The following is a 16,811-nucleotide window of genomic DNA, read 5'->3' as shown; positions in this document are numbered from 1 at the left end:
TAGAAATATGATCTTTATGACATTCAAAGTAAGTATTGGCATTAAAGGCCTATTTACAGTCATTTGTATAGAAACAATTTTATAAAAATTTTGATATAAGTAGATCCTTGACATAGTAGAGTACTTGAACAATAAACCATAACTATAAATTGAAAGGATTAATGGAGTATCAACTATTACGGAGCAGGTACCATAAGGAATTTCCCACCTGATGCAAAGAAAAGCAATTTGTTCTGGTAACCTCTATGGTGACTCATTTTTATTGTTTGTGAAATCTTACAAAATATTATGATGTTTCCATTAAACTATGCACAGGTATGAATTCTCTCACAGCATTATGGTTCAGTCTATGCTACATTTTAGTGGTTTGTTCTTTTTCCTCTTTTTCTTATAGATATCTCTGGTATTTATGTATATGTCAGTTTTACAGAAACCCATGAAAATTATTTTAAAGATTGTCAGTTTTTATAACACATTGTAAATTCTCAATGCTAATTTCAATGAATTCAACATATCCTTAAGTAGAATGATCATATAACCTAAACATTTGAGAAAATGCAAATCTATATTTTTGGCAAGTACTGTAAGTATGTGTTGAATTAATTAATTAGCTAGTGACTAATTAATTGATATTATTGCAAATTAATCTTGACAGATGTAGACCTGCTTTCTAATACCACATTTATTTTGTCAGATGAGAAGGAAAAAGATAATTACACAAAATTTGTTTTTCTTTTTGTATTTGTATTCCTAACTTTGGTAATGGAAATGGAACATTTCTGCACAGTGACAATCTTGTGAAATAAAGAAAAAAGTCCATGTACCTTTTACAAAACATAACTACCTAAAAGAAACATACTCTTATTTTGTCTTGTTTTTGTGCTTACTAGTAGCACAAATCCAGAGGAACTGCTTTATAAATTTGAATTTGTAATGCATTGGCAAACTTATAATAGTAACAATAAAAGTGGTATTTGTGGATGAATTAAGGAAAAAAGTTAGAACATTTTTTCCAAAATTAACTTCCGGTTGTAACTCTAAAGGCATTTGAAACTCCCAAATATAAAAAGAAAGTCACTATCATGTATGAATATTGCTGTGAATAATCTTCTGGAAACTTTTTTCCCCCACACAATAATGTCCAATGGATTTGTGGAAATAAAAGAATACATAACATGTTTTCATTAACAGCTAAGTGATAATCTAGGGTTAAATGTTTTATGTACTTGAAATGCCTCTTATTACAACTCTGGAGAAATGACTCACCACTCTTACTGTTTCTAGCAGATGATGACTCATAAGCTCCATTTACTTTACAGAGAAAGCACAGGAAATAAAGGAAGAGAAGGAAAGAAAAAAAGATAGTTAAAAGCAACCACTATTACATTTTCACAAACTCCTTTAATGTAGACCTAATAGTGAAGAGAAAACAAAACATTATGACAACCTATGGAGTCTCTCACACATTTTGTATTTTAACAGCGCAAAAGTATTGGCACAAGGCTCTAACAAAACATCTGATTTTTGTAAAGTGTTCCCCCCACCCCTTTATTTTAGACTCTATTTAAGCATTACTTTTCATATGGAGGAAGAAGTGATATATTCAGACTCATCAAAACCAGCATTTCACTGAAATCCCAAAATCTCTCCACAACTTCTTTTTACCTGCTATTCACAGACAATAAAATAATTGTTTTAGTTTATATTTCTAATACACTCTCAAGTTAAAGCATTTTGAGAAATAGTATTCAAAATGGTTTTCCCTTTACCCCTAGATATGTCAAGTAATTTTCTCATGCACACATGCACACACACATACACACTGAATTAATGGAATTATTATTATTACTCAGTTATTCCCAACGTTACATGAAATAGAGAAATATTTTTTCAAATTCATGAAGTTAATTAAATGGTCAAATGGATAACAAAGGTGAAAGAAATGCATCTTTGTTGGACTTCACTTAAGGAAAAATAGACAAAATTATCTGTGTGTAACAAGTTGAAGGAAGGAACTTCATCTTCTTAACACATCATCATAGGGAGGTGATTGAGAATGACAGATTAGCATTTTGATAAATGATCTTGCTTCTTTGATTCAGCAAGAAAGAATGAAAAGTATCACCCTCTCCGCCAAGGAGTAAAACATGATTGGAATTCCCTGAGATTGGAGTTTCCTTATCCCCGTGGATTTTGGAAGGAAAATAGAAGTTTCCCATTAGGTTGGGCCCCAGTAAGACAACTGTTTGGTTTTGAAGGTCCAGACACATCTGGAGCAATGGGTTTCAACCTTTAGGTCAAAAAGCATTAGTGAATTATGGAGTCAATTTGCTATGTTCTGACTAATGTTTAAAAAAATAAAATAGAAAGAAATAGAATAAAATGAACAACATGGAAATTATCAGAGTATTTCACATATTATGAGGTAAGTATTATTTTGTGAAACCTTGGCTTATAGTGTTGTATTTGTGCATGTGTATGTGTAACTGTATGTATCCGATCTGAACGTCATGCTTAAAAAAGTTTGGAAAAGACTGGAGATGACTACTAAAGGATATCCCCAAGAAAAGTGGAAAATATTGTGTATCTTCCTAATTATAAAATCTAGAGAATGCAATTGTATCATAAGGAGTCATGTATACATATGTTTGTGTCATTGTTTGCATAATAATAAATTGAAAACAACCCAGTTATCCATCAATAAAGGAGTGGATAAAAAGTGATACAATATGAATGAACTAGGTATATAAACATGAATACATGCTAAAAACATAATATTGACCCCCCCAAAAAAAGCAGTGGCAAAGGACAAGTATGATACTGACGTAGGTGATGTTGGATCTGCTAGCAGTTTCTGAGTGTGGGCCCGGATCGTGTCTCGTGAAGCTGAAGAATGGAAACACAGACCAGGGAGAGGCAAGTTTTAAAAAGAGGATAGTTTATTAAAGGCAGGAGAAGAGGTTACAGCTCCCGAGCAGGAGGGGGTCCCGAATGGGAGGTGCCCCATGACTGAGGCAAAAGCTCCTACTTTTATACCTTCCCTTTGTCTATTTGGGGAAGAGGAGCTCTTTGGAGAAGGGAACTTGTTTGAAGAAGGCAACTGGCGCCTTCTAATGAAATTCCTCTACGAGGTTTGTTGGCTTGCCCATCCTAAAGGAATTAGCAAAGTAACCCATTCTTTATCTATCAGATCAGCTCCGTTTGTCAGGCCAAAATGAATTTTACGATTAACCTCAAGGCCTTGTTACATTATATCCTGGAGCAAAGGAGTGATTTCAAAACCTGAAGTTTTAGGATATGACTGTCTTTGTTTATTCCACCAGGTACCTCCCTATCTACCTAGGGACATGCTAACTCTCCTGTATCAATACCACTTAAATAAAATTTTTAAATATCACAACAGTATATATATTAGAAATGTTTACATATGAAATAGTATTATAACAGCATGATTGAGAAGGATACTTACTAACTGGATAAAGGTTAACCCTGAGAAGAAAGAAAAGTGAATGGCATAGAGTATGCGTTTTTCACTATACCTACATCTTTCTCTTTTTAAAAAGGCATTCTGAAAAAAGTAATATTTGTTAAACTTGAGAGTTAGAAACAAAAGGTGTTTATTATGCTCTTCTTTGTTACTTTCTATGTTTTCAAAATTTTCAATATTATATGTGATAAAGGAATAAGACCTTTTTCGTTCAATGTCATAAATGAGATTCATCCATATTATCATGTGCATTATTATTGTGTATATTATTGTCTTTTCATTATGCTCGTTGCTCTGTGGTATTCCATTGTGTAACTGTATCACAACTTTTAAATCAGTTTTTTTCTAAATGGAATGTCTCTAATTTCTGGCTATTAAAACTATGCTACTGTAAACATTCTCATACATATCTTCTGGTACTTTGGCTAGTTTCATGGGATATGCATACATTCAAGTTGAGCCAATATCGCCACATACATAGTTTTCCAGAGTTGTACCAACTTAAACTCCAAAACAGCAGTAGATGAGAAATCCAGTTATTCCTTATCCTTCTCAATATTTGGTATTGTCTTTTTCATTTTAGCAATTCTGGTGTTGTGAAGTAGAATTTCCATAGAGTTTTTAATTTGCCTTTCTCCAGTGACTAACGAAATTAAGCACCTTTTTTGCATATATATTGGCCGTTGGATTTTTTTCTTTCTTGGACTGCCAGTTCAAGTTTTTGGCCCATTTTTCTAATGGGTCATCTGCCTGTTTTTTTAAAATTTTGCTTTGTTTTGTTTTTTGAGTTATTTTCTTTGTTTAGTCTCACAAATAGGCAAAACATCATTTTTTTTAAATCTTAAGTAAATTTGCTTGCACACACATACATGCATATATGCACTCACAGCATGCACAAAATAATTGGCCAGATCTGAAAGGTGATTTCAATTCTAGGTCCTGGGAGGAAAACAAGAGGTTTGGTTTCTCTGGAGCATGTGGTGTCCTTGAATCTGTACATGTCTCCATGTTAGGATTGTCACAGAAGGAGCTGTCTTTTGGGGGCTGACTTCACAGGACATGAAAGAAGTAAGCACCCACTGCCATGGTCTAGGAGCTTCCATGCAGGTCCTTGCAATTGAGCTGGTCATCACCATGGAGATCATTGGAATTAAGAACAAGGTGCTGCCCTTTCCTATGTCACTAGACTTTCTAAAAGCTTATGTGACCTAACCATAAGAGAAAAATTGCTGAAAACTCACTCATATTGAAATTATTCCTATTCTCAGTCTATGAGTTTCGAGGTAAATATTAATTTGATTTATAACTTAAAGGAATGTTATATTTCTTCCATCCTAGTGTTATAATTGCAATAGCTAGCAAACAAAAAACAGCTAACGTACTTGGGCAAAGATCTTATCTCTCTACCTCTCTACATTTTCTTGTGTAAGTAAGAAATCTTAAATAAGATAGAAACTCAGATTAAATGACAGCTATCTTTTCCTGTGTGACTCCAGAAAAGTCAGTGAATGATTTGGTGACTCAATTCTTATACTCGCACCAAGAGGCATGCTAGGATTAATAATTTTATATTTCACAAGTCTATTTTAATCCTTGAATATGGTATCACCATTCCTCTATATTAGCCTAAAAAAAAAAAGAAGAAAAAAAAAAGAAAACTGTCACATTGGCTATTACAACTAAATTTATCCCAATAAATTTCCAAGAAGTCTTGGGGAAGGCAAATTAAGACGTGTATTGAGGTCAAGAGGTCAAACTCTGCTTTCTTGGTCCAGGGAGAGCAAAGGAGCTATTTAAATCCAAAGTTGTGAAATTTCTGGTTTCCTAATGCCAGTTTAACTACCATACATTTTGTACACAATTTCTTCCAGAACCCTTACTAATCTGTGCTATCACCGTGATTTTTCCTTCTGTGTCAACCCACTTATAGCAAAACTTTTTGATGAGAAAAGAAACTATTTATAAATGTATTACATGACAATATTTATTTGAGTAACAGATATTATTTATTCAAAAGCCCAATTGACAGGAACACTCATTTACTGCTGATAGGAGTACAAATGAAAAGGTAGCCTGGCAGTTTCTTACAAAATTAAGGACAGTGTCATAACACAATCCAGCGATTGCATTCCTAGATACTTACTCAGATGAGTTGGCAAACTTATGTCCACACAAAAGTTTGCACACAATTGATTACAGCTGTTTTATTTACAATTGCCCAAATTGGAAGCAACCAAGAAGTCCTTCAAGAAGTGAATTGATAAATAAACAATTGCATATCCATACAATGGAATTTTATTCAACAATATAATGAAATGTGTTTTCAAACCAGAAAAAAGACATGAAGGAATCTTAAATGAGTATTGCTAAGTGAAATAAAGCAGTACGGAAAGGCTATACACTGTATGATTTCAACTATACGACATTCAAGAAAAGGCAAACTCTAGAGAGAGAAAAAGATCAATAGTTGCCAGCGGGTTGGGGAGAGGTGAGATGGAAAAAAATGGATGGAGCATGGGATGTTTAGGGCAGAATACTATAATGTTATACATATGACTATGCATTTAGCAAAATGAAGAGTGAGCCCTAATGTAAGCTATGGCATTAATTAATAAGGTATCTATATTGGCTCACCAATTATAACAAATGTATCACACCAATGCAAGATATTAATAATAGATGAAACTGAGGCCAGGGGAAGAGGAAATATATAGGAACTCTCTGTACTTACTACTCAATTTTTCCATAGAACTCGAACTGCTCTAAAATATCCATTAATTAAAAAAAAAAAGTCCAGTTGATTCTGATTCCTAAGATTGATGGACTAATTCAAAAAGCATTACATAATCAAGACCAAAAAAAGTCAAAGGAGTATTTTAAAATATAGCAAGTCTTCACATTAGCAATTCAATTTTTTTTTTTTTTAATATTGGGGAGCAATGTGTTTTTCCAGGACCCATCAGCTCCATGTCAAGTCATTGTTTTCAATCTAGTTGTGAAAGGCGCAGCTCACTGGCCCACGTGGGAATCAAACCAGCGACCTTGGTGTTATGAGCACTGCGCTCTAACCACTGAACGAACCGGCTGCTCCTACATTAGCATTTTTAAACCCCAAAGGTTTATGGCATGAAAAAGAGATTCATATCCTTAAAATTAGTAATTATGTTATTTCCACCTTCAACTTGAACAGATTAAATAAGTGATTTTAAACAATTTTTAAAATGGGAACAATTAGAAAAACCGGATCTCCATTTTACACCATATGAAAATATATGTCCAGATTTATCTAAGATTTAAATGGAAGTTAATATATAAAACAAGAAAAACTTTTCAAGATGTCCTGGAAGTAAGATAATCTTTGGGTTGGGAGACTGCTATCCATGATGGAAACCTAATATAATTAAAGAAAAGATGTTTTTAATATATACTAATAAAAATCCACATGTGGAAAAATATAAACAAAGGCAGTAGGTTCTAACTAAAAGTTCAAAATTTATTTTCATGCGTTAACAAAGGGCTGATATCTACATTAGGCCAAATGTTTTATAAGTTGTTGAGGAAAAAAAGGAAGTAATCTAAACAACATCAACAAAAATGAGCGAAAAAATACGAAGATTCAGAGAAGCAAATTCAAACGGCCAAAGAAAAAGAAAAGTTCAAATTTATAGGAGTGAGGAGTGTTTAAAGAAACAATGAATACATACTCGTCAGACTGGTGAATAACCTTCTGTGAGTAACAATACAATAAACCTTTGACTTTCTGTAACATCTTAACTGGTGAGACTATTAGAAAATGATATTCTCATCCATTGCTGGTGCTTGTTTGTTTGGAAAGCAAGTTGGCAACGACAATGAAAGTAAATTAGATACAGAAGAGGATAATTCAGAGGGGCAGGAAGTAAACCAAGAGCAAGTAATCCTGAAGAAGGCAACAGCAGGAGAAACTGGGAATGAAGATGTGAATAATACAGTGTTTATGCCGAGGCTACAGAGTGTTATTTAGAATGAGGATTAAAAAGGGGCCTTGAATTTAGACATTTAAAGGGAGATGATGGCCTTAAGGATAAGAGTTTCAGAAGGAAAGTGGAGAAAAAGTGATTTGAGAAGAGTATGGGAACTGAGAACGTGGAAGTTGAGTGTAGGCAACTCTTAGATGAACACATACTCTTTCATAAAATGGTGGGGAAATGGAGAGCAATAATGTGTTAATCGTGAGGTAGGATTGAAAAATCTGAATATATTTTCAGGTGGAAAATATATTAAGCTGTTAATGAAAGATGAAGACAGGAAAAAAAAAACAGGATAGCTACTGGAACAAGCTTCTGGAATATTTGGGAAGACAGAAGAATCAGTACAGAGAAAGAGTTAGGGATGAGAAATATCCCATCCACTGAGAATCTCCTCCTATCCTTCTTTTCTAGTTGAAGATTTGATGTGAGGAACGAGAAGAACACCTAGTCCTCAGATGGGACACGTAGTAATTCCAAGGAGCAGAGATAGAAAAGCTGTGACAAGAAACCTCACCTATCTTCAAAAGGAAAACAATGCAAAGACATGGGGAGAAGACCGCCATGTACAAGCCAAGGAAAGCAGCCTGGAACAGATCCTTCCCTCATGGCCCTTAGAAGAAACCAACACTGCTGACACCTTGATTTCAGATTTCTAGCCTCCGGCACTGTGAGAAATTAAATTTCTGTCGGTTAAGCTACCCAGTCTGTAGTACCTCATCAAGGCAGCCCTAGCGAACTAACACAAATTTATTATTTACGTAAGGACACTCTTAGTTAAATACCCCTGTACAGACTTAAAGCCCAACTAACACTCCCTATATAATTAATGTTTTTTACTTGCAGAAATTTAAATGAATTAGCAAACTATGGGTGTTGACTATTGTTCTTTGTAATTCCCAATAAATCTGTGGGCCCAGTTTCCAGAGATAAAATATGCATATATTATAATGGAGAGAAGACGTAAGGTATTAGTATGATAGATTTGTGTGAAAAACCTCTCTTTGTTTAAAAGGTATTCCTGTTTGCCTCCTAATTCTCTCCATTGACCCTCTCTCTGTGATGTAACAGTTGGAACTAGACTTCTCAGGGTCTTTGGGGAGGCAATCCCCTTCCCCATGAAGTAGGTGCCCTGTCACGCCTACAGATCTGGAGCTGAAGATCATCAACAAATACCTCAGTGTGCTGGTCCAGAACTGCTTGCAGCTGAAAAAGAAATGTATCTCACCAATGGAGAGCAAAGACAAACTTGGTTTGCACTATTTTGGATAAAGAATAGGTAGACAGTAGAAGAACCTTTTGACTGATCTTTATCTCTTGATGTCCTGAAGTATTCATTATTATGAAGGATTTAAAAAATATTTTGTCAAGAGTATTTGGTTATCTCTGATTCTGACAAGGTCCTAAAGCAACCTAGTTCACTTTCCTAGTGTAAGGCAGATGAAACTATAGTTTAAGGGCAACAGATACTGTCTGAGTTTTGCAACAACACACTGCATTTTTTCGACATGCATAAAGACCACATGGGATTTAAGAATACTTTTAAAAATAGAATGATTTGAAATGTCTTGCAATGCTATAATTGTGACTGCTGTGTAGCTAGCTAGTATATAAAAATCCTTCTGTTAATTTTTTAGGTATTTTATATGTTTTGTACATCCATACAAATATGGAAGATCATGAAACTCATAAAGTAAACCTCAAAATATAAGATAAAAAAGGGGGGGAAACTGCACACTTTTTATAACTAAGATTATCTTTAAGCTCAAAGCCAAACATGCAAATTCTAACATTTTCTCTAAATCTGCTGCATAACCACGAGCCTTTCGGGGAGACTAAAAATAAGCAAAATGTGCAAAAGAAACAATCTAAATTCCACATGTGATAGCTAGGTTCAGAAGAATCCAAAGAAATTTAAATTTAGCTAATGGATTTACTGTAGGCAATCCAGAAACTTAAAGATCCTTAGACTTCATCAGCAGCTCTTCTTCATACTGGAAACTATATCCTGTTGCCTGGTTAAAGTTAAGCATTTTTAAGAGACTGTGGCAGGTGCTTGCAATATGCACATTTCAGTTTAATATCCATCTGGGTGAACAAGAAGTCAGCTGCCTGGATCTGAGGTGTATTTGCTGTGGACACAGGTAAATTTGCTTAAAGCAGTCAAAGTGTAAAGAGAATAAAGGCTTAGTTGGGTGAAGAGGGAGCCCATAAACACTCACTGGATTAGAAATGATGGGTTAGGCAAATATTCTTTATAGCATTTGATATTTGCAATATGGAAATGAAATGCAGATCAAAAGAACTGTCTGGCGGACTCCTTAAAATGTGGAATCTCCTAAACTTCCTTTAAACTGAAACGTCTAAGTTACATTTCTATGTAGCTTGAGTGTACTAAGTTTAATATCCCTATGAGATATTTTTAAAAACTCTATAGATGGGGTTTTGTGAAAACAAGTACTGCATTGAAGAGAAATATTATATAGTGAATGTTACCACCGAGAAAGGGACTTTCTGAGAAAATGCATGAAGAATCCATTTTGTGAACAGACTTGTTTTGCGGAAGGAGTTACCCAAGTTCAGGATGTCTAACTGTGGTTTGATGAATCATGACTTTAAAATTCGCCCCAGAGTGGGGAAAGGGAAGAAGGAGCTTTCAGGGGACTACTCAGTCTTTTGAGACCTAAGTAATGGGGAGATAATACTATTCCTTTCCTGGAAAAACCTGTAATTCTTTCATGGGCAGCTTAATTTTAACATGGCAGATACTTACAACTGAAATGTGAACTCAAAAACAACAAACAAAAAAACCCCAGAAAGCTTTTTTTAAAAAAATTACTCATTTCACTTTAAGAAGTGGTAGAAAAGCCACAGTTTTCCTCAGGGGAGGGCACTCAGAACTGCTTAAAGTACTAATATCTTGAAGATGCTGCGGTTCTTAATAAATTACAGTAAAGTTATTTCAGCTACCAACACGTGTTATTCTTTATTTCTGCTGGTCTCATGGGGGCTCAGAAAAGACTTTAAGACTGATTTCTAGGGCAAGGCATTCTCTGACTTTGAGTTTTTCTTGGTTGATATCCAATTCATATTTTACAACCCAGCTCAAAAGCCAATCCTCTACAGCATAACTTCAAGTCTCTACAGAAACGAGTGTTGCTTCTCTGGAAAGGAAGCAGCACATTGGTTAGATCTTGAATACAAAATCATTTCACTCAAGTTTTAATGTACCTATTTTTACATTGTCTCTCTCCCCTACTAGACCAAGTTTTTTCAGGATGCATTCTTATACCCAGACTGTGACTGTCCACAGGGCTTCCCATATTGTAGGGGCACACAGACACACACACAAAATTAAATGTTCATTCAATTATATAGCAAAATGATTTCAGTTCTACTCAGCCTCTATGTGTTAGCGTTCCTAAAAATGCTAGCAATCACACATAGCTGGTGCGGTTCCACTCACTGGGGAACTCAGTGAAAAAGACAAAAAATCCACCCACCTTCACAGAATTTATATTTTAATGACGCAAGTAGTTGTGGTATGTCAGAGAATCTACTCTGAAAAGAAAGTTACTCTTTTTCTCCCTATGAAATTTCCAAATAACCTACTCATAAATAGTGTAGACTTTGAAATTATACTTTTGCCTTATGAGGTAATCGCAGCCAATAAATCATAAATGGAAGATGGTCTGATAGCTTAGGTCATTCTTTTATAAGGTAGCCAATATCTTCTGTTAAAAAAAGAAAACACAAAGAAACAAAGCTAGAGTAGGTTGACAACATAAAGCTATGATAGTTAATCCTTTGATGGTATCTAAATTCAATTCTCTGCCCCTTGTGGACATGCTTTGAAGAAATCACATCTACTGCTCCATAGTGTGGGTCCAAAAAGGGCTGTGAGAATAGAGGGCCTTGAAAAAGCCATTATCGCAGTGTGTCCAAGTCAAGTTCAGGAGGAATGGAACAATAAAAACAGGAGCACACAAGAGTAGGATCAGAAGGCAAATCAACTAAAGCCAGCTGTAGTAGCTCTCAATGGTAGAGTGGCAAAAGGCCAGACTGTTCAAATTCTAGGTAAAAGGTCTGTACAGAGTGGCTGGTAATAAGAAGTTACTAGTATTTACTCAGCTCTTGCAGTGGGCCAGATAATGGCAAATAGGGAAGAGAGTACACAAACAGATTCAAGACAGAGAGAGAAAGTTTTGGCAAGATTAACACTACAGGATTGTCGTGCGGGGAGGCCTGCGGGGTCTCTGGTCCCGCTCCCCACATAAGAACGCAGGATATGGCTAGGCCAAACAGGAACACCCACGGAGCCATAGGTAGGGGAATCATACCACTATACTCTCGCTGGCGGCTGGGTTGGAGACACAGGAAGCAGGAGCAACACAATTCTCAACCCTCACTGCGCCGCTTGCAGACTCAGCCACCATCTTCTTGCTAAGCCCCCATTTTTTGCTAGTGTAGCCACGGCAGTTATATGGCTAATGGCTCACTGGTTACAGCTGACGGCCAACTAGCCACAGCTGATGGCCATTTGATCACAGTCGATGGCCATTTACTACCTGAGCCAGCACCTTTCTATGTAAGGCCGAGAGCCTGGAAACTGCTTTTTGGGGCTCTGTCCCCACAAGGATCCTCAGCAACTCACTAGGGGAAAACAACATTGGGAGCAAAGGAAGCTTTTCAACTAGCTTGTCATCATTTTCCAAGTTAATTAACCCCTCCTTAATATAAATAATTTTTGTGATATTGTTGATTGGTGATTTTAAATATAAATCCCTTGGATCAGTCAGGATTCCCAGTGTAAAAGTTGAACTTCAAGAAGGTTATTCAGAAAGGGGGAAATGTGTAAGAAAGATACTCGGGTGTCTTTTATAACTCAAGTGTAGATCTGGCCCTCAGGCACTTAGAACTAGACATTTGAATGTCATTAGAGGTGTCTTTCTCTATCTCTGCATTAATCAGTTTAGTTTTTCTGCAAGTAATAACAAGCATGACATCCAACATGCTTACCCTACACACTTCTTACCACTCCTCTACTAAAGAAGCAATATTATTTTTTTTGTTTTGTTTGGGGCAGGGGAGATGATGCTGAAAAAGTGTTCTAATTGGTCTAGCTTGGATCACTAGCCTATATACCTAAAATAATCCACTGTGGAAAGAGTGTTGATGTACAGTGATTGGAAGACCTTACCTGAACCAGTTGGTTGGTTTTACTCAGTAGAAGATAGGGTTGTTCTCGGCATCAGGAAGAATGCTTCTTAGACAAAATAACAAATGTCCACAACATTTTTGAAGGAACAGAATCCACTGTCTTCCTCAGTGCCTCCACTTTTATTGTCTAGAAAGGTTTAAAATTCTTAAGATTCTAAAAATTGATTGCGTTTATTTTCTTCTTGCTATAGCTGAAAGGTCTTCTATAGTCTTACAATGATTTATGGGTAATGCAGAATTTTATAAATAGGTAAAAATTTGTACATTGCTCCTATCACATAACAACAGGCTTGGAGTAAATTCTTCCTTTGATAATGACTAAATTGGGGGTGTAAAATCCAACTTTCAACTTTGTCCTGAAGTTCCCTGTTACCTTTTGGGGCTAATGTCACCTGTACATGGCGTGTGAGTGGACCTTGAGACCCTCTCTACTTCTGGGGCCACTTGGGGTTTCTGCCTACTCAACCAGGCCTCTCCAAGGGGCCGAAGGGGCCCACACACTCCAGCTGTGCCCTCCCTTCCACGCACCCATCCCCATGGGTGGCACGGCTCACACCTTTTTAAATCCATATTCCTCTCCTGCCACCTGTCTCTAGAGCTGGGTCTATGAGTAACCTTATGCCTTCCATGCACCTGTATTTTCTAACACGTCACCTACGATTGTAATTACATCTTGAAACTCATTCAATAAAGAAGGAAAAACCAGGCATGCTAAAAAAAAAAAAAAACAAAAATGATTATCCTAACATCAAAGTTAATTGGTTTAAAGCTTTATGCATTTGATGTTTTTGCAAAAGTGGTATAAATTCTATAACCACTTGTCATAGGCAAGTGGTTCATGACAAAATTTAAAAAATTATATAAATAAGACCTATTTTCTTTTAAAATCGTCATAGAACTTCATTTTATTTATTCTTTATTTTAGTGAAATATTGTGAAGATAGGCTATATTGATATAGTCCATATCAATACAAAACCATCAACATGATCTTTTGGTTATTCTTTCATTTTTGTTACTCTGATCACAATTTTTTAAAATTACAGTGAAAATCACTATTTGCAAAGTCCCATTATGTAATTCTCTGATTTTATCATGACTGACTGCCATGTACTTTCTGAGCTCAGCTCAATCCAACATAACGTATAAGGGTCTTAAGGCTAGAGATTGACTTTGAATAAAGTATGTGTTGCGGTATAGGTATAGACAGAAATAAAATGCAGATTGGAACTGAATTTTCATGACCTTCCATAAGATGTACATTCAACTTACGAACCCTCAAAGGTAGCACATTTGAAGTAATGTGAGCTTATTAAAAGCATGCTCTTTGTTAGAAATTTCATAACTGGTTTGAAATGCCCCCCATCTCTGACAGTTTACTGCTTAGCTAGGAGGTCCATTAGTCATCAGAAAGTATGAGAAATATCCGATTAAGGTTTATAATCTACCTTAAATTCTAGAATATCCATCCTGAAGCTAGAGACATAGAGTACTGAAGAATGTCCATCATTTTTCACTTAAGAAAAACACCACTGTTCTTGTGGAATCTGAAATTTATCAGATGAGTTCTTAGAATCCACACTTAAGTCAATGGTGTATTTATCAAAGGTACTAGTTCAAATCATTTTATAGTTATAACTCTAAATAATATACAGAGGTGCCAAAAAATGTATACACATTTTAAGAAAGGAAAAATCTATTAAAATTGTAATATATACTCAATGTATATCAATAACAAAAGATGGATACAAGTCATGTTTGACTTCTGCAATTATAAGAGGTGCTCAAAGTGTTACTATCCGAAGCCAGACACTTCTGATTATGGCGAACTACTGCTTGAGCAACGATGACCAAAGTGTCCACTTGAATACATTTTTTTGGCACCTCTGGTGTATATCATTGATGGGTCCAGAAGAGGGTTTGATCCAGGTCCTGGAGAGTAGAAAGCAATGCCCAAAAGCCTTGGAACCTTGGTGTTCAATGTTATATTTAGATTTCCTTAAAAAAAAAAAAAAAAAAAAAAGCTAAATCAAAACATTTATTTTGTTTTAAGAAATAAAGAAGATATTGTTCCACTAAAAATGAAAGTAATCTTTTTATGAAGATTGCCAACTTGATTTTCTTTCTTTTTGTATATCACTGAGAATATTAACCAACATCCCTCATTTTACAATCTTTTTTTTTCTCCTAAAGGTTGATCTTTTCATGTTGTTTTTTGATCCCTGAAATAGTTATCCTCTTTCACACACATTCATAGATGGCCATTTCACTTTTGTAAAGAAAAGTGATACTTTTTAGGTAGAACTCTATGGAAGAAAATAGATGTGTGTATGGGTGTAATGTGGTCTTAGAAACTCCTTTTAAAGCATCCACTGTGTTTTTAATGCCTTTATAAATTAAACCTTAAAAAAATTCTATTATAAATTATTACCACTTCCATTTTTCTGTTGATAAAAATGGAATGAGGCTCACAGAATTTCAGACTTTTTTTTTTTCTCTAAAGGAAAAGGGAATTAAGTGACAATATTTGAACTCAGGTCAGTTTATTTAGGACTACCCACTACCTACGGTAGGCCTGGGCTTAATATATAGTATAGATGTTTAGGATAATTGTTACTCACACATTCTTATTCATAATCAGAAGAAAAAATTAGAAAACTATTATTATTACTTATGAGGAAGATGGCACTGAACTACTTTTAAATGAATTGAGTATGAATATATAGTTAACTTGTGTTGTTATTTATGTAATTATGTATTTGATATCTATCTACCTCAACAAACTGTAAATGCCTTGATTTATTTTTTATTAGTTTCATTTCCTAGTACAGTTCCTGGCACATAGGAAGCACTTAATAAATACTTGTTAAATGAATAATGAATGATGAGCTATCTCTAAGTTAGAATGAGCTCATTTGTTCAAAGAATCCTTTAATAAGTAATCAAACAGGACAATCTGGTTTATTCTCCACTATTGGGAAGCTACTAATATTCTCTTAAAATAGTCCAAAGGCAATCTACTAGGAGTGTATGGATAGGATAAAGGTGAGCCGATACTGACCTGTTATATAATACAGCACAGGTCCTGTGATTGAGCAATAGATATTGAAAATTTCTATCTGGGAAATCAATTCTAGTTTCAGTTTCTGCATTCTTTTTTCTCCTTTTCCTCATCTTAAAATGAAATCCTTCACTGTTAATTAATGATATGATGGCAATAATGAAGAATGGCTTTCTTGTTTAATAATCAACCTGTTGTAGACATGTTATTAACTAACAAAATTTGCAGTAACCAGAATTGGATTTAGAATGATCTCATCGTAAGAAAAAATAAGTATTATTTGACTAAAATTTTAAAATACAGGACTAGGAGGTGGCCTGGGATGGGTGGAGAGGAACATATTAAGGATGAATGAAAGAAAATCAAAGATAAAAGAAGGACGGTTAACACTCACCTGACTTAGATAATACTTTGCATGGGACTAGTGCAGAGCTATTTGAAATCAAATGAGTAAGGAGGGAATTCAATCCATCATGGTAAACCTGATTCAACACTCTTTGTTTCTTTAATGCTCTGGCCACTGCTGATATAATATACAACTCCAACCAATCAACAGTTTTTATCTACTGATGACTCTGAAACTCTGAAACAGAATACTTTGCAGGGCATTGTGCCTAGATGAGCAGGTGGCAAGGTAATGATCGGATTGTGCTTATTTGTGGTTGACTAGCTAACTCCTTGTGGTTAAAGACTGAAACTCAACAGATCCCAGGAACATATTGAGATCCCTGAGGTGAGCCTGAACTTCCCTCTAAAAGGCAAATAGAAACCAAAGAGGGTAGAGAGAGATGTCAACAGCCCCCTACCCGTCCCTGGTAACTTTCAGTGTATAAGTAGCTCTCATTCTCTAAGATTCTTACATTGAATGATCCATCTTGCTGCAGTAGAAATGTTTCACCTAGAACAAAGTTTAATCATTTAAGTTATTAAACAGAATTGGTTCTGTTCTGTTGTAATATGGACAATGTGTGTGTGTGTGTGTGTGTGTGTGTGTGTGTGTGTGTGTGTGTGTTCAACATTCATTCAGTGTCTAGGTTC

This window comes from Rhinolophus ferrumequinum, chromosome 12, assembly GCF_004115265.2.
Source record: "Rhinolophus ferrumequinum isolate MPI-CBG mRhiFer1 chromosome 12, mRhiFer1_v1.p, whole genome shotgun sequence".
NCBI classification, from domain to species: domain Eukaryota; kingdom Metazoa; phylum Chordata; class Mammalia; order Chiroptera; family Rhinolophidae; genus Rhinolophus; species Rhinolophus ferrumequinum.
The sequence above is the reverse complement of the archived record's forward strand: the minus strand, read 5'-3'. Positions refer to the sequence as shown.